Genomic DNA, 24,593 nt, shown 5'->3' with positions numbered 1-24,593 from the left:
GAAAGAGCATAAAATTTTACATGGGCTCTGAAAATATCGTAAAAATAGAATCAATAGAAAAATTTTGATAGATTTTTAAAGTTTAAAAATTGAAAAATACTGAGCTCGTAACATTCAGTTAATTTCATTACTGTTCAAAACAAAAATATTTCTATTACTTTTAAAACAACTTTATTAGTTTATTTTGGAAGTATAATCCATAAAGAAAATAAACAGCCCATATTTAAAAGAGAAATTACCAGTTTTTTATATTTTATTCGCAGTTTCGTGTTAGGGGTGTCAAAAATTCCTACAAAAAGTCTGATACCCCTAGGAAGTCAGTTCGACAATCTGGGTTTGTATTACTGTACACATAGATTCGAAAAAGTTGTCAAAAAACAAATATATAACAAATAAATGTTATCAAAAGCAAGATAAGTTACTTTTCTACCAAACTGTATATATTTTTCGTGTTTTTATTCAAAATAACATGTTTATTCAGCTCGAAAAACATACAGTGTTTACCGATGTATTGGAAAATTCAAGATGGCGTCTGATTCTCTCTTTAACACGGTAAGTTTGGGAAAAGGTGTTATAAATAAAAACCCAGATAAAATACTGTTAAAAACTCGCTCAATATATGTTACCGTGACATAGGTTGACATATATTCGGCGGGTTTTTAATAGTATTTTGTCTAGTTTTTTATTTGTAACACCTTTTCCCAAACTTACCGTGTTAAAGAGGGATTGAGGCGCCATCTTGAATGTTCCAATACATCGGTAAACACTGTATGTTTTTCGAGATGAATAAACATGTTACATTGAATAAAAACACGAAAAATATATCCAGTTTGGTAGAAAAGTAACTTTATCTTGCCTTTGATAACATTTATTTGTTATATAGTTGTTTTTTTGACAACTTTTTCGAATCTATGTGTACAGTAATACAAACCCGACAATCTCAATAAACGAGTAGAGTTCGTTGTTCACAACACAAAATACATGTCGACGTTCGCTCCCACTCTCCTAGCGACTCGTTTTTTATAATGTTTCGGGCACTCCTAATTTGCATATACCACACGCGACTGCTAGAGATCTATGCGTGACCGGAGACTTTAAAAGACAATAGCTGCCCACCCCTTTTTTTCTGCCTTTCAGCCTGCTGCCGAGAGATTCTCGCCCGTTCCTGAGGTAGGTCCTCTCTATGTCTATCACAGTTATTTAACATACGCCCAAAAAAAAAAAAAAAAAAAAAAATGAATAAAAATTATATTTTAATTTTCTGCGAACTAGCTTTTTCGGTCGCCATCTTAAAATATTGACTTCCACCCGTTAAACTTGTTTTGTTTTAATTAACTCATCTTATAATCGTTTTTTTTTTTTTTTTTTTTTTTTTTTGTTAAAAATAGATTGCGAAACAAAAAGTAAGTATTACTTGAATTTAATTGCTTTTGAAGCTCTCTTTTTACAATAGGGGTGCGTCCAAACCGTTTTGATTCCCTTTGTTTTAATAGAGAAATAAGTCAAATAAACGAAGAATGGTCATATAGAAATCTTTCCAATCGAGATTTTTTTATTGTTTTATTTTATTTTATTTTTTAATTTTCCAGTATTGTCCCGTGATCTTTAAAAATATATACATTTATTAAATTTCATGTTAAATTGATTTTATTTTGTATTAAATTGATTTTATTTCATTTAAATTGATTTTATTTGCAATTGATTTAATTTCATGTTAAATTCATTTCATGTGCTAGGGGTCACAAATGAAAGAAACCACAAGTAGTGTAAAGTGTATAAAATATAATATATATCATAAATAATACAGGAGCCACTTAAGTGGTATGAAAATAACGTGTTTGTAGCATGTGGTTAAACATGGTATGAATGCCCCCATTTAGTTTCTGAAACCATAGGACTGGTGATTCCACAGTTCTCAAATAGAGGGGCTTAACATCTTATTGTGTTGAACAAACATTATTTGATCTGTTTTACAAACTTATTCGGGAAAAATATATCTCTGGGCCAAATTTTTAAGTATAGCTCTGTTATCTTTAAAGAAAAAAATTGCTAAATGTCAAAATAATTTCTTGACTTGAATTGGAGATTTTCATAAAGTCAGTAACTAAGATTGTCTTTTTCGTTTAAATTTTTTAAGGTAATTTACGTCATTTATTTCTTTTATGAGAAATCACAAGAATACCTAGAAATGCTTCGTATTAAACCAAAATTATTTATTATTTTTAAAGACTTATTCCTAAAAATCCAAACTGTCTATATCTGTTGCCGAAATCATCAAGCATACCTTCTTCAGCTTTAAAGAAAACATACTGCTTTAGGTTCAAATATTTTTGGAATGACAGGTAATTATTTCTATTTTTAAAAGGTTTATTTTTGATTACTATTTATTGATTACTTTTATTGTGAGTTTATTTTTATTTGTTGAATTGTAGATTTTTGCAACAGCAATTAATTTAAACACCACAAACTTTATAAATATTCTGCTCAGATATTAATACTGTCCATAATATTTTTAAAAAATAAAACGATGAAAGCATGATAGTTTTAATAAGATATAGTAAAAAAAAAATAATAATTTTAAATGAAATATATTTGTACTACAGATTGTGTTATATTTCTGAATTTTGGAGATGAGGATTGGTAATTTATATTTCTTTCTATTTTTAAGAATACTGCTCTCATTTTGAGCATTATTTTCACAACATTTGAACTCTTTATTTAATCGCTGGTGTATCATGCTCTAATTCTATCAACCATGAGCAGGAAAGTTTTAAGTAATTTGCAATTGTATTCTTAGTATTGTCTACTCTGAGGATTGAATCTTTAACCATGAAAACAGTGTCACTTTGTACTGAATTTTACTAAGTACATTATCCGTTATGTCATGGGTCCTTTCAAAGCATGTTAAAGTAAACGATAAAAAAGTGGCATTTTGTAAATAGAAAATATTTCTAAATGTTTAATGGTTTAAGAAACATAAAAATAGAAAATTGAAAAGATAGCAGAAACGTAAAGACGGGTTAATATTTGTGAATTATTTGTCTAAAAACCAAAACAATTAATGACAAAATAATATTTCACGTGTTAATTCAAAATATAGGTAAGCTTACCTTTCTCTTGAAAGTAAAATTCAGAACTAACCAACTATAGATACAATGATTTTATGTGTTTGTAAGAAAATGAAGACATACATTGTAAATGACAGGTTGAAATGATGCAGAAACGCTTTTGATTTGAAAATATATTTGACATTTAATGAGTAAAATTTTACTTAATGTGTTTTAAATATATTCTTTAAAAATATAAATGCATTAATCGGCATATGAGGGGATTGGCTGCTTTAAGAAATACAATTTGGGAAGGGCAGCAAGTCGAGGGTTTGGCAGTTCAGAGAAAACGCCAAAATTAAGAGTTGGTGCAAATTTTGGCATCTGTAAAAAAGAGTATTGTAAATGTTTATTTAGATTACAAATTATCTTGACTTTGTTTTTGTGTGCTTTAAAAATTAACAAGAATAGGAAGGGTTAGTTATATTTTGTGGTACATGGTAGGCTACTTCGATTCTGGCCTAGGGCTAGTTATGTTTTGCTGTGAATGAAGCCTTGTTATATATGCTCATATAATAAGTGCCAATTTGGGCATGGGATTGTGATAGGAAATGTTAAATTATTTCTATTTCATGTTAAATTTATTTTAATTTTGAGTGTTTCTTTCATTTTTTCATTTGTAGATTGTTGTAACAGTAATTGATTTGAACACCACAACTTTTATGAGTGTTCTGATCAGAAAAAAAATACGAGTAAAAAATTAAAATTTTTGAATATATTTATAACTTATTGTTAATTAGAATTAATTAGAATTTTTCACCTTGTTTTTTATTTGATTTATTATTTGTTGATGTTAAAAATACAAGAAAAAATCAAAATATTTGAATATATTTATAACAATAAGAAATTAGAATTTTTCACCTTGTTTTTTATTTGATTTATTATTTGTTGATGTTAAAAATACAAGAAAAAATTAAAATATTTGAATATATTTATAACAATAAGAAATTAGAATTTTTCACCTTGTTTTTTATTTGATTTATTATTTGTTGATGTTAAAAATACAAGAAAAAATTAAAATATTTGAATATATTTATAACAATAAGAAATTAGAATTTTTCACCTTGTTTTTTATTTGATTTATTATTTGTTGATGTTAAAAATACAAGAAAAAATTAAAATATTTGAATATATTTATAACAATAAGAAATTAGAATTTTTCACCTTGTTTTTTATTTGATTTATTATTTGTTGATGTTAAAAATACAAGAAAAAATCAAAATATTTGAATACATTTATAACAATGAGAAATTAGAATGCTTCACCTTTCTAAACATGATAACGTAAACAATAGAATATGTTAATAAAAAAAATTTATCATTGCTTATTGGCCCCCAAAAAAATAAAAATAGAAACGTTAAAAGCAAGCAGAGAAGTAAAGATGGGTTAATATTTGTGAATTGTCAAAAAAACCAAAGCAGTTTATGACAAAATAATATTTCACATGCTAATCCAAAACATAGGTAAGCTTACCTTTCTCTTAAAAGTAAAGTACAAAAATACCCAACTATAGATACAATGATGTTTTGTGTTTGTAAGAAAATAAAGACATACATTGTAAACGACATATTGAAATGATGCAGAAACGTTTTTGATTTGAAAATATATTCGACATTTAATAAATTAAATTTTACTTAGTTAATGTGTTTAAAATATATTCTTTAAAAATATAAATGCATTAATTTGTGCATGTGGCTGCATTAAGAAAAACAAATTGGTGAGGGCAGCAAGCTGAAGGTTTGACAGTTCAGAGAAAATGTCAAAGGTAAGAGTTGGTGCAAATTATGGCATCACTAAAAAGGAGTGCTGTAAATGTTTATTTATATTCCAAACTATCTTAGTTTTTGTCTTTGTGTGCTTTAAAAATTAATAAGAATAGGAAGCAATAGTTATATTTTGTCGTACATGGTAGGCTACTTTGATTTTGGCTATATAGGAAGGGTTAGTTATGTCTTGTGAATTGAGTCTTATATTAAGTGCCAATTTAAGCATGGGATTGTGATAGGAAATGTAGTTAAATTATATCATGTTAAATTTACTTGAATTTTGTGGGGTTCTGTCATTTGTTCATTTGTAGATTTTTACAGGGTAATTGATTTGAACATCACAACTTTTATGAGTGTTCTGGTCATTTGCAGCAAAGTTTGTTTTGATGTTAAAATTACAAGAAAAGAATTGAGATTTTTTAATATATTTACAACTGAGAAATTAGAATGCTTCAGCTTTTTTATTGTATTAAACAAAAATTATTTTATTTATTATTTTTGCAGACCTATTCCATAAACTTTTAAGTGCCTTTATTTATTGCCGAAATCTTCAAGCATAGCTTTGTGACCTTAAAAGAAAACATACTGCTTAAGGTCGAAATATTTTTGTAAATAACAGGTAATTATTTCTATATGTAAAACATGTTACATTTTCATTTTTTCTTCAATGATTATTTTAATTGTGTGAATTTTACTTTTTGCATTTGTAAATTCTTGTAAGGTAACTTAATTTGAACACCATAAACTTTAGGAATTTTCCTCTCAGAAATTAATACTGTTTGTAATTTCTTGAAATAAAAAGATATGGCCCTCGGGACATGATCAAAGTGTAGTATCTGTTCTTCAGATGCTGCACTTCTATTTCTTGTTCTCTTTCGGTGGAGGAGAAATCCTTCACGACTGAGACAATTTTTATTTTTGTACCTTTTCTCCACGTTAAAAAACGACCCTGGTGTCTAACTCTGTCCCGTGGGGAGGCATAGTAAATAGGTAAAAAGATGGGACAATAAATTTGTTTATAAAGTAACAAAAAATAATAGTGTTATATCGCTAAACTTTTTAAGGTAGGGATTGATACTTTATATTTATTTCTATTTTTAGAAATACTGTTCTGATTTTGAGTATTTTCATAACGTTTGGAAGATCTTACCTTAAACTTTCTTTAGTTGTATCTTGAAGTTGGAAATCTTTTAATTGAATTATGTACTGAATTTCATGAAATCTCCATAGTCCATTCTATAGAAAGAAATCAGTTGGTTGGTTGTTTTTGTTTTATGGCATATCAACCCTTTTTGGGTTATTTTATGGCGAATCCAAAGATTTTGAAGAAAATTTTTTTAATAGAATATATTTGTTGTTTTCACGTCAGCTTCTATTTAACCCATAATTGGGACCCTAACAGGTACTACCACTCCGGGTCAGAGTGGAACTTAGAGCAATGGTAATTAAAGGGTGGCTCCACACTCCCCAAAGCCCACAAGCTGGGGCCTCACCACTGGATATAGTTTAAGGTCATATCCAGGACCAAAGAAATCAGAGAAAACACAATTGTCAATAAGTGGCCCCACTGAGATGGTTTAAACCTCTGTAAGACGACATTGTTCTATAATATAAAATCATGAAATCGTCAATCTTTGTTCGATAATCATGAAATCTATAGTGTTTTTCATGAAATGAAAATTGGAATAACTACCATTACTTTATATTTTTTCTCCATCATGATATTTACTTTCTAACATTGTGAATATGTTTTAAATTTAAATTACTTAATATTTTTGTTTCACCAACAAATAATATAATAAAAATGTAGCTAGTGCATGTCACAATAAACTGACCATGTGACAATGTACAACCTTTCATACAATGCCTTACTTCTTAATGACAATTAGTTGTTGTTTCATCTGTGGATAGTTCAACAATGCCTTCCCCAATATTTTGTATGCATAGCAAAAATGCAGCCAGACACACAAGCTCTGAGTATTATTTTTGAAGCTAATGCTGTTAGAATTCTTTAGATTTGTAATTGTGATTTGTGTAGTATGTCACTAGATACTTGGAGAGTAGTGGATGATTAACAGTGTTTTAAGAGAAAATACATCTTCCTTCTGTGAATGTTTGGGATGTCCGATTTTAAACATAGAGAACCATCCAATCTCAAAACGTCTTATTGAAGCAGCTAATTGAAAGCGTAACAAGTGTTCAGAAATATTGGTTTCATATGTGACAATTTTGTAATATGTTGTAGACATATTACAATATTTCTTTCATGATTTATTTCATAATAAGCTATGCCCATAATATTTCTCATAATTTGCAGAATCGCATTCACAGGATAAGTAATACCTATTGCCATCCTAAACTATGATATTTGATGGGCTCTTTAAGCAGCCGATGTTAATCAAAGATCTAGGTGCACGATATTTGATTAACATCGGCTGCTTTTTGTTATTTTAGTGCTAAAATCAGTATCAAAATTTACGCATCAACAGTAAGGATGAGTCGCTATTCATCAATAATACAACCAATTTTTGGTTTGTGCTGCTTGACGACAGCCATCAGCAGGATTAGTCATTATTGGAGCTCAGAGCTTAGTTTTTTGTGGTAAAAAGCCATCCAACAAAAATGGGCTGGTGCTACCAGATCAGGCTGTCTTTTGGCTTCCGAGACGAATTGCACCTACATTAAGTTTCCGTTTTTGTTTTCTATCCTCTTTTGTAAAACTTAAATATGTTCTGCAAAAACAAAAACAACAACCCCCTCCCTCCCTTTCTTCCCCCCACATTATTTTTTTTTCTCTTTTATTTTTGTGATTCAACCCTTACTTCCCTACTGATCCCCTAACTTAAAAATACCAACCAAAATAATAAAAAAACAAACTAAAGTCCATAAATAAATATTTAAAAAAAACCCAACTGGAAATGAAAAATTTTTCAAATCGATCAAGATTCCACTAGACCCTGTCGGCAGGGCATCAGAATATGGCGAGTGCCCCCTCCTGCAGAGAGTAGACGTCCCTCAATGGGACTACCTGTTGGCAGGGGTAGCGACCTGTAATGCCATTAGGACGGGATCCTGGTGGTTGAGAGACTTGGAGGTCAGATTTTAGTACCCCCACTTCCCAACACACCACTTTGCCCCTTACTGGGCTAGACGTGCGGTTTGATGGGCCCGATCCAATCAATCGGCTGGTCACGTCTAGCGCACCACTGATACACATATAACCTACATAAAACCTAAATACACAACATTCTCCCATCAACACAGATCCATAAATAAGTGGTGAAAGCGGTGGCTAAGGATCAATTGTATATAATGAATAAAAACTAGACATGGCTGTTTTCCTTTAATGTTTCCCATTTTCTACTTGGATGAGAAAAATTTAGAAACACAAATGCTCGAAGTCTACATTATATGCAAGTATACCATTCCTGTAACCCTGTTGTAGCCAGGGCGAATGGGTTCCCCCCTGTTCGCATCCAAAATAGGACTCCGAGGTGGGTGGGGAATAGGAATGATGAACCCACAAACAATCTTAATGAGTTACAAAACACCAAGTAAAAAAAAGACTGCTAGACGCTTCGGATAGAGACTCGACTGAGTAACAAGATATATATCAAAATTTTATAATAATGGAATCCACTGAAGAAACACCATCAACCAAACTTTCCCCCTTTAAGATAGAGAAAATATTATCTAAAAATATAAAACCCAAAATGGTTAAAAAATTAAGAAATGGCACTCTGCTAATAGAAATCCTCACAAAACCACAAGCGGATGAACTCCTAAAATGGAAACATTTCGATAATATAAAAATAAAAACATACCCCCACAAAACACTAAACACATGTAAAGGAGTGGTAAAAAGCTGTGAACTTTCACTTTGTCCCATTGACGAAATACGTTCATATCTGAAAGAACAGAACATAACAGACATTAGACGAATTCAAATAAAAAAATGGAGAAATGATAAACACACACACGTACATACTAACCTTTTACCAACAAAAAATCCCACCAGAAATAAAAATAGCCTACAAGAAACTGAAAGTCGAAACTTACATCCCCAACCCACTGCGTTGCTTCAAATGTCAAAAATTTGGCCACCATCAGAATCAATGCACACTCCACCCAGTGTGTGGAAGGTGCGGAGAAATGACAACCATACCAACTGTCAAAAAACTCCCAAATGTACCAACTGTAAAGAAAATCACAGTGCCTACTCCAAAGATTGTGAAATTTGGAGAAAAGAAAAAGAAATTACCAAAATTAAATACACGCTAAACGTCACCTAACCAGAAGCAAGGAAAAAAGTTGAAACAATCAAATATTCAGAAATAACAAAAAAGAATACTCCTAATACTAATAAGCACAACAACAATTATCACACGACAAACTTAGATATTAAAATCCAAGACCTCACCAACCAAATCAAAATATTAATAAACACAATTGAAGAAATGAAAAAAATAAATATAAACAAAACCTCACTGGAACCAAAAACCCAAACATCACACCCAATAGAAAGAACCCCTTTAGTCGAAAAAGAAAACAAAAAAAAGCAAACACCAAAAAACATACCAGAGGGGGAAAAAAACAAAATAGCAGAAAAAAAAATTCAACGGACAGGTCATGTTCACTCTTCAGGCCAAAAGACACTCTTCTGAGTGTTCAGAAAGAGGTAGACATACCGAAGGATCCCCCGGAAAGAAGGGGCCGATGGAATAACGAAACAACCTCTGCGGCGCATGAACCTAAACTCCCCAACACACCACAACCACGCTCACAATCCAAAAGTAGAGATAAACAAAAAGACACTATGCCTCTAGGACTCGAAAACCAAGAAGTCATGGAGACTGAGGAATCAAAAGATATCCCTCTTACCCCTTAAGACTATAAATGACGATAAATAAGAAAAAATGAATAAATAAAAACAATACCCATGCAAAACCTTACAAATCATAACAAAACAACATTCTTACAATGGAACTGCAGAGGACTAAAACCTAATCATGAAAAAATACTAGAAATCATCAACAAACATAACCCATTAGCAATATATGTCCACAAGAAACACTACCCAAAGAAAATCACAACTACAAATTCAAAGAATATAACATGTACGACAAAACCCATATATCTACAACAAATAGAGCAATCGGAGGAGTGTCCATACTAATGAAAAACACTATACATCACACAATCCTCCAATTAAACAGACGGCTAATCTACACTGAAAAATCACAATCTGCTCCATATACAATTAAGCACTGACGGCTAATCTGACGGCTAATCTGCTCCATATACAATTAAGCACTGACGACTAACCTACACCGCAAAATCACAATCTGCTCCATATACATTCCACCAAATTAGCCAATAAAAAAAAAGAAATAGATATGCTAATTAACCAACTCCCACCCCCATTTACAAAAATGGGAGATTTTAATGCGCACAGCAACCATTGGGGAAGTAATCAAAACAACAACAAAGGTAACATAATAAATGAAATCCTAAATACAATAAACCTATGTATACTAAACAATGGTAAAAATACCTACATGCACCCAGCCAATGGATCCATGTCTGCAATAGACTTAATAATATACACTCCATCCATTTATATGGAATTCCATTGGGATGTACTAGAAGATCAACACAGAAGTGATCACTATCCATCATACTTAAAAGTAATCAAAAAATATCAGAAGAAAAAGTCCCAAAATGGAAATTACATAAAGCTAACCGGGAAACATTTACCAATCTATGCAGAACAGAATTAGACATGAACATTCTAAATAAAAAAGAACCACTAAAACATTTCACACAAACTCTAAACAATATTGCCACTAAAACCATACCCAAAACTTCAATAAACCCCACAAAAAAAATGAAACCTACAAAAAAGCTGTCAAAGAAAGAAAAAAACACTTAAAAAATTCAAACAAAACCCTACAACAATAAACTTACAAAAATATAGAGAGATGCGTGCCAAAGCACGATGCACCATAAAACAAAGCAAAAAACATCCTGGAAAAACTATATTTCAAACAACCAAACACCAACTAAAAAATCATGAAATATAATAAAGAAAATAGCTGGAAAAGAAACACAAAATACCATAAACTATTCAATTAAAACTGATGGAACAAAATGTATAAACAAAAAGGAAATAACTAATTTACTAGCTGATGAATTCTACAAAAATTCATCAAACAAACAGTACTCAACATCATTCCAAATTCATAAAGAAACAGCAGAAAGAGAAAAACTTAATTTTACAACTAATAACAAAGAAACATACAACATACCATTCAACATAAAAAAAACTAAATAGAGCAATAAATAAAAGCAGAAATACAACTCCAGGTCCAGACGATATACATTATCAATTCCTAAAACAGCTACCAGGATCATCTTTGAAACTGTTGCCTGACATATATAACAAAATATGGAACACAGGAGAAATACCAAAATCCTGGTTTGAATCAACCATCATACCAATTGCCAAACCAAATAAAAATGCAAGTAACCCAACCAGTTACAGACCCATAGCCCTAACCAGCTGCCTCTCCAAAACTATGGAAAGGATGATAAACAACCGCTTAATGTGGTACTTGGAAAAAAACAATCTCTTATCAAAATATCAGAGTGGATACAGACAAAAACAAAGCACAAACGACCAAATAGTATGACTAGAATCATTTATTAGAGACGGTTTCGTACGCAGACACCACGTGGTGGCCGTCTTTTTCGACATCCAAAAAGCCTACGATACAACCTGGAGATATGGAATTCTAAGAGACATACACAATATGGGAATAAGAGGAAATATGGCAATATTTATACAAAACTTCCTGTCTCAAAGATACTACAAAATACGACAAGGAAACACACTATCAGATCAATACGAGCAAGAAGCAGGAGTGCCACAAGGTAGCATATTATCCACCACCATATTGTTAATTAAAATAAATGAAATCACACAAATTGTCGACGCACAATTTGAAAGATCATTATTTGTAGATAACTTTTCAATTGCATATTCTGCATTAAATATAACAATTGAAAGAAAGATGCAGCAATGCTTAAATGAAATAGAAAACTGGATCGATAAAAATGGATTCAAGTTGGCACAAAACAAAACTGTCTGTATTCATTTCTGCAGAAAACAAAAATATCATCTGGACCCACAACTACAAATACAAGGAAACCCAATCCCAATAGTACAACACACAAAATATCTAGGTATTACACTGGACAATAAACTTAATTTCAATAAGCATATCACTAACTTAAAGCAAAAATGCCAAAAAGCAATGAAAATTTTAAAAGTAATATCAAAAAAAGACTGGGGAGCAGACCAAGACACAATGTTAAAAATATACCAGGCACACATAAGATCAAAATTAGATTACGGATGCATCACATATAGCTCCACCCGTAAATCCTATCTCCAAAAGTTATTAACCATACAAAACCAAGGATTAAGACTTAGTCTAGGAGCATATCAAACATCACCCATGGAAAGCCTATACATAGAATCCAATGAACCCCCTCTACATTTAAAATGGCAGAAATTAATAACACAATACACAATAAAACTACAAAGTGATCCAAATAACCCAACACACAAAAAACCTTCAACCTACAATATACAAACTTTTATGCCAGCAAACCAAAAAACATACCTTCTTTCGGATATCGCATCAAAGAAATATTAACTCAAATTAACGAAAACCCTAATAACAGTCTCACACACACAGTAAGCAACAAACCACCATGGACTTTGAAAGATCCAAGCACTGATCTGACTCTTACTACATACCAAAAAAACAATACCAATAACTTAATAAATAAAAGCCACTTCGGCGAACTCAGAGAAAAGTACCTACAACACAAAGAAATATACACTGATGGAGCTAAAACAAAAAAAGGAACAGGTGCGGCATGTACAGATGGACAGAACCATCTCCAAATAAGACTTCCCATCGACACATCAATATACACAGCAGAACTACAAGCAATCAAAATGGCACTTGAATTAATTAAGAACGACAATAAGAAAAAATTCATTATATATACCGATTCTTTGTCGTGCATCTTAGCATCATGCAGAAGAGGAGAAGAACTAGAGCATCCTTATATATTAGATATAATGAACAAATACAATGAAATTATTGAAAAAAGTAAAGAAATAATCTTAGCCTGGATACCAAGTCATGTTGGTATTCCAAGCAATGAAGAAGTTGACAAATTAGCCAAAGAAGCCATCAGCAAAAATATAACAAACATCAAAATACCATACACAGATTTCAGCAGAAAAATAAGGGAATATAACAAAAATAAATGGCAAACAGAATGGGACACATATACCCAAAACAAACTACACGAGCACCAGCCCATAATAAAACACAAAAACAAAACAACAATAAAAGGACGAAGAGAAAATATTGTTCTAAACAGAATCAGAATCGGACATACCAAATTAACACACTCGCACCTAATCGAAGCAACAGAAAAACCAAAATGCACTTTCTGCGACAAACAGATGACAATAAAATATATATTAACAAAATGTCAAAAATACGAAACTATCATACTATATTATACAGTAAACGACATCAAAGAATTGTTTCACAAGGTAACACCATACCAAATCATCAAATACTTTTAAAAAATGCAACTCTTCAAATCACTTTAAACCGTAAAAACTCAAAAATTTTAAAATACCTAACACAGAAAAAAACAAAACAATCTCAACTAAATACATAGCTTGGCATTAAATGACCCACAGTGGTTGATATGCCGTGAAGCCCCAATAAACCAACCAACTAATCCAACAATAATGTATCAATTTAATTGGACGGATCTCTCTGTTGATACAAATGATTGTTCAGCTTTATTGGTACTTTGAATCCTGAGACTGAAATTCACTATATTTTTGCAGAACAGTTTGATTTTGCCAGTTTTACTTTTTCTTTTTTGTTAGATTTTCACTCCAAACAAGGCACAGTGCCACTTTGATGTAGGAGGGTACTATCAAAGACATAAATTACAGGGATTCTAGATAGGGAGTTGAGCAGCAAGGTGTCTGTTTACATTGCACTTGCACTTCTGCATGTCAGTAAAGTTGAGGAAGCAGGAACCTGGAAGGGAATTCTAAAGTTTAGCACTTCTGAAGAAGAAACTATTGGAGTAAAAAACTGTCTTACATCTAGGGATCTGTACTGTGTAGGGATAGGACTTTTCTGCCTGTCGAATTTGTTGGGAATATTTACATTAAGGGGGTACAAGTGCTTGTATTTCATCAGAGAATCCACCATTAAAATACTTGTAAATCAGGCAGATGGATGCAAAATTTCATCAATAGGGCAGATGTTGAAGCTTAGATGACAGTTCAAGACCTATCAGGTTGATAACTATCTTTTGAACCCTGTCCATGATGAAGAGGCTAGTAGCAGATGCACTAGCCCAAATGTGACAACAATACTCCATACATGGGCAAATGATGGACTTGTAGAGGTACACGATACTTTCAGGTGTAAGTAACTTTCTAGTATGGTAAAGAGAACCCACCTTCACAGCAGCCTTGGCAATACTCTCAATGTATTTGTTCCAACTCATGTTCCATGTAAACATTAAACCGAAGAAGTATCTTTAGTCATAGCTATTGGTAGTTGTGAAAAGGTTTCTTGTAATTATTAAAGTAAACAAGCTTAGTCTTGGCAGAATTGAACGTTACCATCCATTTTTGTTCCCATTTCACTACAGATTGAAGGTCTTCCTCTAGGATTTCCTACATTGCTTTGGATATGTGTTCATTTATTTTCTCCTTGTGCCTGTTATAGAGCCTAGTGTTGTCAGCAAATATGCCCATTTCAAAAACAATTTACTCAAGGAAGTCATTTATGAACATTAGGAATAATAAAGGTCCAAGGATCGACTCCTGAGGTATACATGTATTTATATAATATTGTTTAGACTTATGGCCATCAAAGACAACCTGGATTCTTCTCTTATTTAAGAAGGATTTAACTATGTTAAGTATTCGTTAAGCAATACCGTATGATTTGGTTTTCATGAAAAGACCATTGTGCCCTAGCCTGTCAAAAGGTATATTCAGGACTACTATGATCCCCGCTTTCCTATTCACATGCATCGTACATATGTTCAGAGATTATAGTTAGAATATCTGCACTAGAATAGGCTTGCCTAAATCAGTATTGAAGTCCAACATATTCTCTGGCTCAATATGTTGTTGGAGAATAATGATAGTGTTTCAGTATGTTCTACTTGGTATAGAAACATGGTTATAAATATTTTCCTTTTCATTTTAGTAAATGGCGTTAATGAATTTTGTAAATATGACTTTTGTTCAAAAGAAAAACTCCATTATTCCTCACGTTACTACTTGCAGACTATGAACATATGTATGGAGACAATCATTCAATTTTTTTCATCAAGCATAACTAACACACATGCTTAATCTATTCAGTAATTTATTGATATTTGTCTACATTACGAAAATATTGTATAAGTTTTTAATTACAATTGTTTTCATAGACGCAAAAATCCTATATTTATTACAGATACCATAAACATTATGCATGACACAAACAACCCTATGCCAATAGGCTGTGTCGGTTAGAATTTGTTGCTGCGAGATCTGTATAAACTTGCAACATAGAATTTAAACATAATTTTAAAAAAACAAGTCACCAGTATTGAGGCTAATTTATTTTCAATGACAATTACAAAAAAATTAATTTTCATAAAAATGAATTGTTTTGTGAATAATTTATTTTCAATGACAATTACACAAAAACTTATTTTCATAAAATGAATTGTATTGTGAATAATTTATTTTCAATGACAATTACACAAAAATTATTTTTATAAAAATGAATTGTATTGTGAATAATTTATTTTCAATAAAAATCACACAAAACGAATTTTTATAAAAATAAATTGTTTTGTGCATAATTTATTTTCAATAACAATTACACAAAAATTATTTTCATAAAATGAGTTGTATTGTGAATAATTGATTTTCAATGACAATCACACAAAAACTTATTTTCATAAAATAAATTGTATTGTGAATAATTTATTTTCAATGACAATTACACAATACTTATTTTCATAAAATGAATTGTATTGTGAATAATTTATTTTCAATAACAATTACACAAAAATTATTTTCATAAGAATGAATTGTATTGTGAATAATTTATTTGCAATAACAATTACACAAAAATTATTTTCATAAAATGAATTGTATTGTGAATAATTTATTTTCAATAACAATTACACAAAACATATTTTCATAAAAATGAATTGTATTGTGAATAATTTATTTTCAATAACAATTACACAAAACTAATTTTCATAAAAATGAAGAGTATTGTAAATAATTTATTTTCAATAACAATTACACAATACTTATTTTCATAAAATGAATTGTATTGTGAATAATTTATTTTCAATAACAATTACACAAAACTTATTTTCATAAAAATGAAGAGTATTGTGAATAATTTATTTTCAATAACAATTACACAAAACTTATTTTCATAAAAATGAAGAGTATTGTAAATAATTTATTTTCAATAACAATTACACAAAACTTATTTTCATAAAAATGAAGAGTATTGTGAATAATTTATTTTCAATAACAATTACACAAAACTTATTTTCATAAAATGAATTGTATTGTGAATAATTTATTTTCAATAACAATTACACAAAACTTATTTTCATAAAAATGAATTGTATTGTGAATAATTTATTTTCAATAACAATTACACAAAACTAATTTTCATAAAAATGAATTGTATTGTGAATAATTTATTTTCAATGACAATTACACAAAACTAATTTTCATAAAATGAATTGTATTGTGAAAAATCTATTTTCAATAACAATTACACAAAACTAATTTTCATAAAATGAATTGTATTGTGAAAAATCTATTTTCAATAACAATTACACAATACTTATTTTCATAAAAATGAATTGTATTGTGAATAATTTATTTTCAATAACAATTACACAAAACTTATTTTCATAAAAATGAATTGTATTGTGAATAATTTATTTTCAATAACAATTACACAAAACTTATTTTCATAAAAATGAATTGTATTGTGAATAATTTATTTTCAATAACAATTACACAAAACTAATTTTCATAAAAATGAAGAGTATTGTAAATAATTTATTTTCAATAACAATTACACAAAACTTTTTTCATAAAAATGAAGAGTATTGTGAATAATTTATTTTCAATAACAATTACACAAAACTAATTTTCATAAAAATGAAGAGTATTGTAAATAATTTATTTTCAATAACAATTACACAAAACTTATTTTCATAAAAATGAATTGTATTGTGAATAATTTATTTTCAATAACAATTACACAAAACTAATTTTCATAAAAATGAAGAGTATTGTAAATAATTTATTTTCAATAACAATTACACAATACTTATTTTCATAAAATGAATTGTATTGTGAATAATTTATTTTCAATAACAATTACACAAAACTTATTTTCATAAAAATGAATTGTATTGTGAATAATTTATTTTCAATAACAATTACACAAAAACTTATTTTCATAAAAATGAATTGTATTGTGAATAATTTATTTCCAATAACAATTACACAAAAACTTATTTTCATGAAAATGAATTGTATTGTGAATAACTTATTTTCAATAACAATTACACAAAACTTATTTTCATAAAAATGAATTGTATTGTGAAAAATCTATTTTCAATAACAATTACACAAAAACTTATTTTCATAAAAATGAATTGTATTGTGAATAATTTATTTTCAATAACATTCACACAAAAATTATTTTCATAAAAATGAATTGTAGTGTGAATAATTTATTTTCAATAACAATTACACAAAACTTATTTTCATAAAAATGAATTGTATTGTGAAAAATCTATTTTCAATAACAATTACACAAAAACTTATTTTCATAAAATGAATTGTATTGTGAATAATTTATTTTCAATAACAATTACACAAAACTTATGTTCATAAAAATGAATTGTATTGTGAATAATTTATTTTCAATAACAATTACACAAAAACTTATGTTCATAAAAATGTGTCTTGTGAATAATTTATTTTTAATGACAATTACACAAAAATTATTTTAATGAAATGAATTGTATTGCAAATAATTTATTTTCAGTAACAATTACACAAAAACTTATTTTCATAAAAATGAATTGTATTGTGAATAATTTATTTTCAATGACAATTACACAAAAACTTATTTTCATAAAAATGAATTGTATTGTAAATAATTTATTTTCAATAACAATTACACAAAACATATTTTCATAAAAATGAATTGTATTGTGAATAATTTATTTTCAATAACAATTACACAAAACTTATTTTCATAAAATGAGTTGTATTGTGAATAATTTATTTTCAATAACAATTACACAAAACATATTTTCATAAAAATGAATTGTATTGTGAATAATTTATTTTCAATAACAATTACACTAAAACTTATTTTTATAAAAATGAATTGTATTGTGAATAATTTATTTTCAATAACAATTACACAACACTTATTTTCATAAAAATGAATTGTATTGTGAATAATTTATTTTCAATAACAATTACACAAAACATATTTTCATAAAAATGAATTGTATTGTGAATAATTTATTTTCAATAACAATTACACTAAAACTTATTTTTATAAAAATGAATTGTATTGTGAATAATTTATTTTCAATAACAATTACACAACACTTATTTTCATAAAAATGAATTGTATTGTGAATAATTTATTTTCAATAACAATTACACAAAACATATTTTCATAAAAATGAATTGTATTGCAAATAATTTATTTTCAATAACAATTACACAAAAACATATTTTCATAAAAATGTGTCTTGTGAATAATTTATTTTTAATGACAATTACACAAAAATTATTTTCATAAGAATGAATTGTATTGTGAATAATTTATTTGCAATAACAATTACACAAAAATTATTTTCATAAAATGAGTTGTATTGTGAATAATTTATTTTCAATAACAATTACACAAAACATATTTTCATAAAAATGAATTGTAGTGTGAATAATTTATTTTCAATAACAATTACACAAAACTAATTTTCATAAAAATGAAGAGTATTGTAAATAATTTATTTTCAATAACAATTACACAAAAACATATTTTCATAAAAATGAATTGTATTGTGAATAATTTATTTTCAATAACAATTACACAAAATTTATTTTCATAAAAATGAATTGTATTGTGAATAATTTATTTTCAATAACAATTACACAAAACTTATTTTCATAAAATGAATTGTATTGTGAATAATTTATTTTCAATAACAATTACACAAAACTTATTTTCATAAAAATGAATTGTATTGTGAATAATTTATTTTCAATAACAATTACACAAAACTTATTTTCATAAAATGAATTGTATTGTGAATAATTTTTTTTCAATAACAATTACACAAAAACTTATTTTCATAAAAATGAATTGTATTGTGAATAATTTATTTCCAATAACAATTACACAAAAACTTATTTTCATGAAAATGAATTGTATTGTGAATAACTTATTTTCAATAACAATTACACAAAACTTATTTTCATAAAAATGAATTGTATTGTGAAAAATCTATTTTCAATAACAATTACACAAAAACTTATTTTCATAAAAATGAATTGTATTGTGAATAATTTATTTTCAATAACATTCACACAAAAATTATTTTCATAAAAATGAATTGTAGTGTGAATAATTTATTTTCAATAACAATTACACAAAACTTATTTTCATAAAAATGAATTGTATTGTGAATAATTTATTTTCAATAACAATTACACAAAAACTTATTTTCATAAAATGAATTGTATTGTGAATAATTTATTTTCAATAACAATTACACAAAACTTATGTTCATAAAAATGAATTGTATTGTGAATAATTTATTTTCAATAACAATTACACAAAAACTTATGTTCATAAAAATGTGTCTTGTGAATAATTTATTTTTAATGACAATTACACAAAAATTATTTTAATGAAATGAATTGTATTGCAAATAATTTATTTTCAGTAACAATTACACAAAAACTTATTTTCATAAAAATGAATTGTATTGTGAATAATTTATTTTCAATGACAATTACACAAAAACTTATTTTCATAAAAATGAATTGTATTGTAAATAATTTATTTTCAATAACAATTACACAAAACATATTTTCATAAAAATGAATTGTATTGTGAATAATTTATTTTCAATAACAATTACACAAAACTTATTTTCATAAAATGAGTTGTATTGTGAATAATTTATTTTCAATAACAATTACACAAAACATATTTTCATAAAAATGAATTGTATTGTGAATAATTTATTTTCAATAACAATTACACTAAAACTTATTTTTATAAAAATGAATTGTATTGTGAATAATTTATTTTCAATAACAATTACACAACACTTATTTTCATAAAAATGAATTGTATTGTGAATAATTTATTTTCAATAACAATTACACAAAACATATTTTCATAAAAATGAATTGTATTGTGAATAATTTATTTTCAATAACAATTACACTAAAACTTATTTTTATAAAAATGAATTGTATTGTGAATAATTTATTTTCAATAACAATTACACAACACTTATTTTCATAAAAATGAATTGTATTGTGAATAATTTATTTTCAATAACAATTACACAAAACATATTTTCATAAAAATGAATTGTATTGCAAATAATTTATTTTCAATAACAATTACACAAAAACATATTTTCATAAAAATGTGTCTTGTGAATAATTTATTTTTAATGACAATTACACAAAAATTATTTTCATGAAATTAATTGTATTGCAAATAATTTATTTTCAGTAACAATTACACAAAAACTTATTTTCATAAAAATGAATTGTATTGTGAATAATTTATTTTCAATGACAATTACACAAACATTATTTCCATAAAATGAATTGTATTGCAAATAATTTATTTTCAATAACAATTACACAAAATTATTTTCATAAAAATGAATTGTATTGTGAATGATTTATTTTCAATAACAATCACACAAAAACTTTATTTCATAAAAATGAATTGTATTGTGAATTATTTATTTTCAATGACAATTACACAAAAACTTATTTTCATAAAAATGAATTGTATTGTGAATAATTTATTTTCAATAACAATTACACAAAAATTATTTTCATAAAAATGAATTGTACTGTGAATAATTTATTTTCAATAACAATTACACAAAAATTATTTTCATAAAATGATTTGTATTTGTAATAATTTATTTTCAATAACAATTACACAAAACATATTTTCATAAAATGAATTGTATTGTGCATAATTTATTTTCAATAACAATTAGAAAAAACTAATTTTTTATAAAAATGAATTGTATTGTGAATAATTTATTTTCAATAACAATTACACAAAACAGTTTTTCATAAAAATGAATTGTATTGTGAATAATTTATTTTCAATAACAATTACACAAAAACTTATTTTCATAAAATGAATTGTATTGTGAATAATTTATTTTCAATAACAATTACACAAAACTTATTTTCATAAAAATGAATTGTATTGTGAATAATTTATTTTCAATAACAATTACACAAAAACTTTTTTTCATAAAAATGTGTCTTGTGAATAATTTTTTTTTGATGACAATTACACAAAACATATTTTCATGAAATGAATTGTATTGCAAATAATTTATTTTCAGTAACAATTAAACAAAAACTTATTTTCATAAAAATGAATTGTATTGTGAATAATTTATTTTCAATGACAATTACACAAAAACTTATTTTCATAAAAATGAATTGTATTGTAAATAATTTATTTTCAATAACAATTACACTAAAATTATTTTCATAAAAATGAATTGTATTGTGAATAATTTATTTTCAATAACAATTACACAAAAATTATTTTCATGAGTTGTATTGTGAATAATTTATTTTCAATAACAATTACACAAAGCATATTTTCATAAAAATGAATTGTATTGTGAATAATTTATTTTCAATAACAATTACACAAAAACTTATTTTTATAAAAATGAAGAGTATTGTGAATAATTTATTTTCAATAACAATTACACAACACTTATTTTCATAAAATGAATTGTATTGTGAATAATTTTTTTTCAATAACAATTGCACAAAAACTTATTTTCATAAAAATGAATTGTATTGTGAATAATTTATTTCCAATGACAATTACACAAAACTTATTTTCATAAAAATGAATTGTATTGTGAATAATTTATTTTCAATAACAATTACACAAATCTTATTTTCATAAAAATGAATTGTATTGTGAATAATTTATTTTCAATAACAATTACACAAAAACTTATTTTCATTAAAATAAATTGTATTGTGAATAATTTATTTTTAATGACAATTACACAAAAATTATTTTCATGAAATGAATTGTATTGCAAATAATTTATTTTCAGTAACAATTACACAAAAACTTATTTTCATAAAAATGAATTGTATTGTGAATAATTTATTTTCAATAACAATTACACAAAATTTTTTTTCATAAAATGAATTGTATTGCAAATAATTTATTTTCAATAACAATTACACAAAATTATTTTCATAAAAATGAATTGTGTTGTGAATGATTTATTTTCAATAACAATCACACAAAAACTTTATTTCATAACAATGAATTGTATTGTGAATAATTTATTTTCAATAACAATTACACAAAACTTATTTTCATAAAAATGAATTGTACTGTGAATAATTTATTTGCAATAACAATTACACAAAAATTATTTTCATAAAATGAATTGTATTGGTAATAATTTATTTTCAATAACAATTACACAAAACATATTTTCATAAAAATGAATTGTATTGTGAATAATTTATTTTCAATAACAATTACACAAAACTAATTTTTATAAAAATGAAGAGTATTGTGAATAATTTATTTTCAATTACAATTACACAAAACTTATTTTCATAAAAATGAATTGTATTGTGAATAATTTATTTTCAATAACTATTACACAAAACTATTTTCATGAAAATGAATTGTATTGCAAATGATTTATTTTCAATAACAATTACACAAAAATTATTTTTATAAAAATGAATTGTATTGTGAATAATTTATTTTCAATAACAATTACACAGAAACTTATTTTCATAAAAATGAATTGTGTCATCTAATGTAATATATGATATAAAATAACAATCAACTGGTATATGTGCATAAATAAACTAATTTTAATAAAGTAGTCAAGTAATAAAAATACAAATATAACTTATGTTTCTTAAATATTTTATTAAAGTATGCAAAATATTTTTCATCAATAATATGGTGTGTTACATTTTTAATCTTTCGCCTGATATTACTTTATACAGGTAACCCTCAGTTTATTAATTGTAAACGTCTTTATTGTTTCTTCTAAAACAGTCTTAGTCAATTTGTATTTAATTTAAAATCATTTTTAAAGAACAAAACATTTAGTATAGGTAAATATATCAACTAATGAAATATATAATGATATATAAAAATGTTGAAAAAGCATTGGAAAAGAATTTCCAGATTTATTATGTGCATATTAGATATTTCCAATTTTTCTGTGAAAAAAAAAGGAAATATTTTTATTTGGTTATGTTTTATGGCTCATCAGAGATATTATGATGATTTGTTCCTCAATCTCTTAGAATTTGCAAACATTATTAAAATATTTATTTGCTTGTTGAACCAAATGCATTGGATAAATTGCAAGGTTTATTTCATGCATCGAGAAACATAAGTCAAAAAGTGTTGCAAAATAAAGATAATAAAATAGTATTGTTGCTTCTCCAAAAGAATCATTTTTTTAAAAACTATACAATTTTGTAAATTGTAAAAAAATAAATTGTTAAATTTTAAAAAATAACTGAGGAAGCTTTTGTTGAAATTTACTTGAATATCTATGAAAAGAAATAATTTTCTGTATTGCCACAAATATCCTGATTATATCTTTACTTTAATCAAAGTTGAATTTTGGAACTTCTTAAAAAATTGTGCGTGATTAGTATGTTGTGCCTTTAGTTCACAATCGAGATATCTATCTATAATTTATCCATTTAAAAGGTTACCGTGTATTCACTTAAAAATGTTAGTATTGTATATAAAATTTATGAAATTTAAGTTTTTTGTGAAATTTGTCTTTTTTCAATTTTACAGAATATGAAACGAACAATACGAATTGCGCAAAGTAAAAAGCCCGAAAACAAGAGAAATCCTCCTGAATCATTTTATAAAATAATGAAAATATATTGAAAAAATCCTGACAACTTTGTATGTATTTCTTCTATTTTTAGTCTTAATCAATATGGTATTAGTTGAAATAATTATCGCAAGTGCATATGAGTAATGAACTCATTGACAATTTCATAAATGCAGTGCATAGTAGAATAATAAAAACTTATATGAGACTTTAATAATGAAAAATGGTGTATTTGTTAGATTCAAAAGTGGTGGATTGCTAAGAACTATTTAGTAAAATACAAGGTATAAATATCTTAGAAAATGCATAAACATTCACTGGAGCTATCATATATGTATTAATCAATCCATATCAAATATTGCTTTGATGTTGATTCTTTTTGCACACA

General features: G+C 26.6%; 1 long non-coding RNA gene across 2 annotated transcripts; it reads left to right on the top strand.

Annotated features, from left to right (window-relative positions):
* Window positions 1-1,272: 1,272 nt before the first annotated feature.
* LOC145269383 (uncharacterized) lies at window positions 1,273-24,593 on the top strand. 2 transcript variants are annotated; one of them, XR_013865022.1, is made up of 3 exons: window positions 1,273-1,403; window positions 5,378-5,492; window positions 24,163-24,593. It is a non-coding gene; the product is annotated as an uncharacterized LOC145269383 (long non-coding RNA). The 2 variants fall into 2 exon arrangements; XR_013865021.1 differs by lacking the exon at window positions 1,273-1,403 and adding an exon at window positions 2,225-2,342.

Source organism: Euprymna scolopes, chromosome 45 (genome assembly GCF_053919585.1).
Source record: "Euprymna scolopes isolate OS-2025 chromosome 45, ASM5391958v1, whole genome shotgun sequence".
NCBI lineage: Eukaryota > Metazoa > Mollusca > Cephalopoda > Sepiida > Sepiolidae > Euprymna > Euprymna scolopes.
Note: the sequence above shows the minus strand (reverse complement) of the source record. Positions and strands in the feature narration are given on the sequence as shown.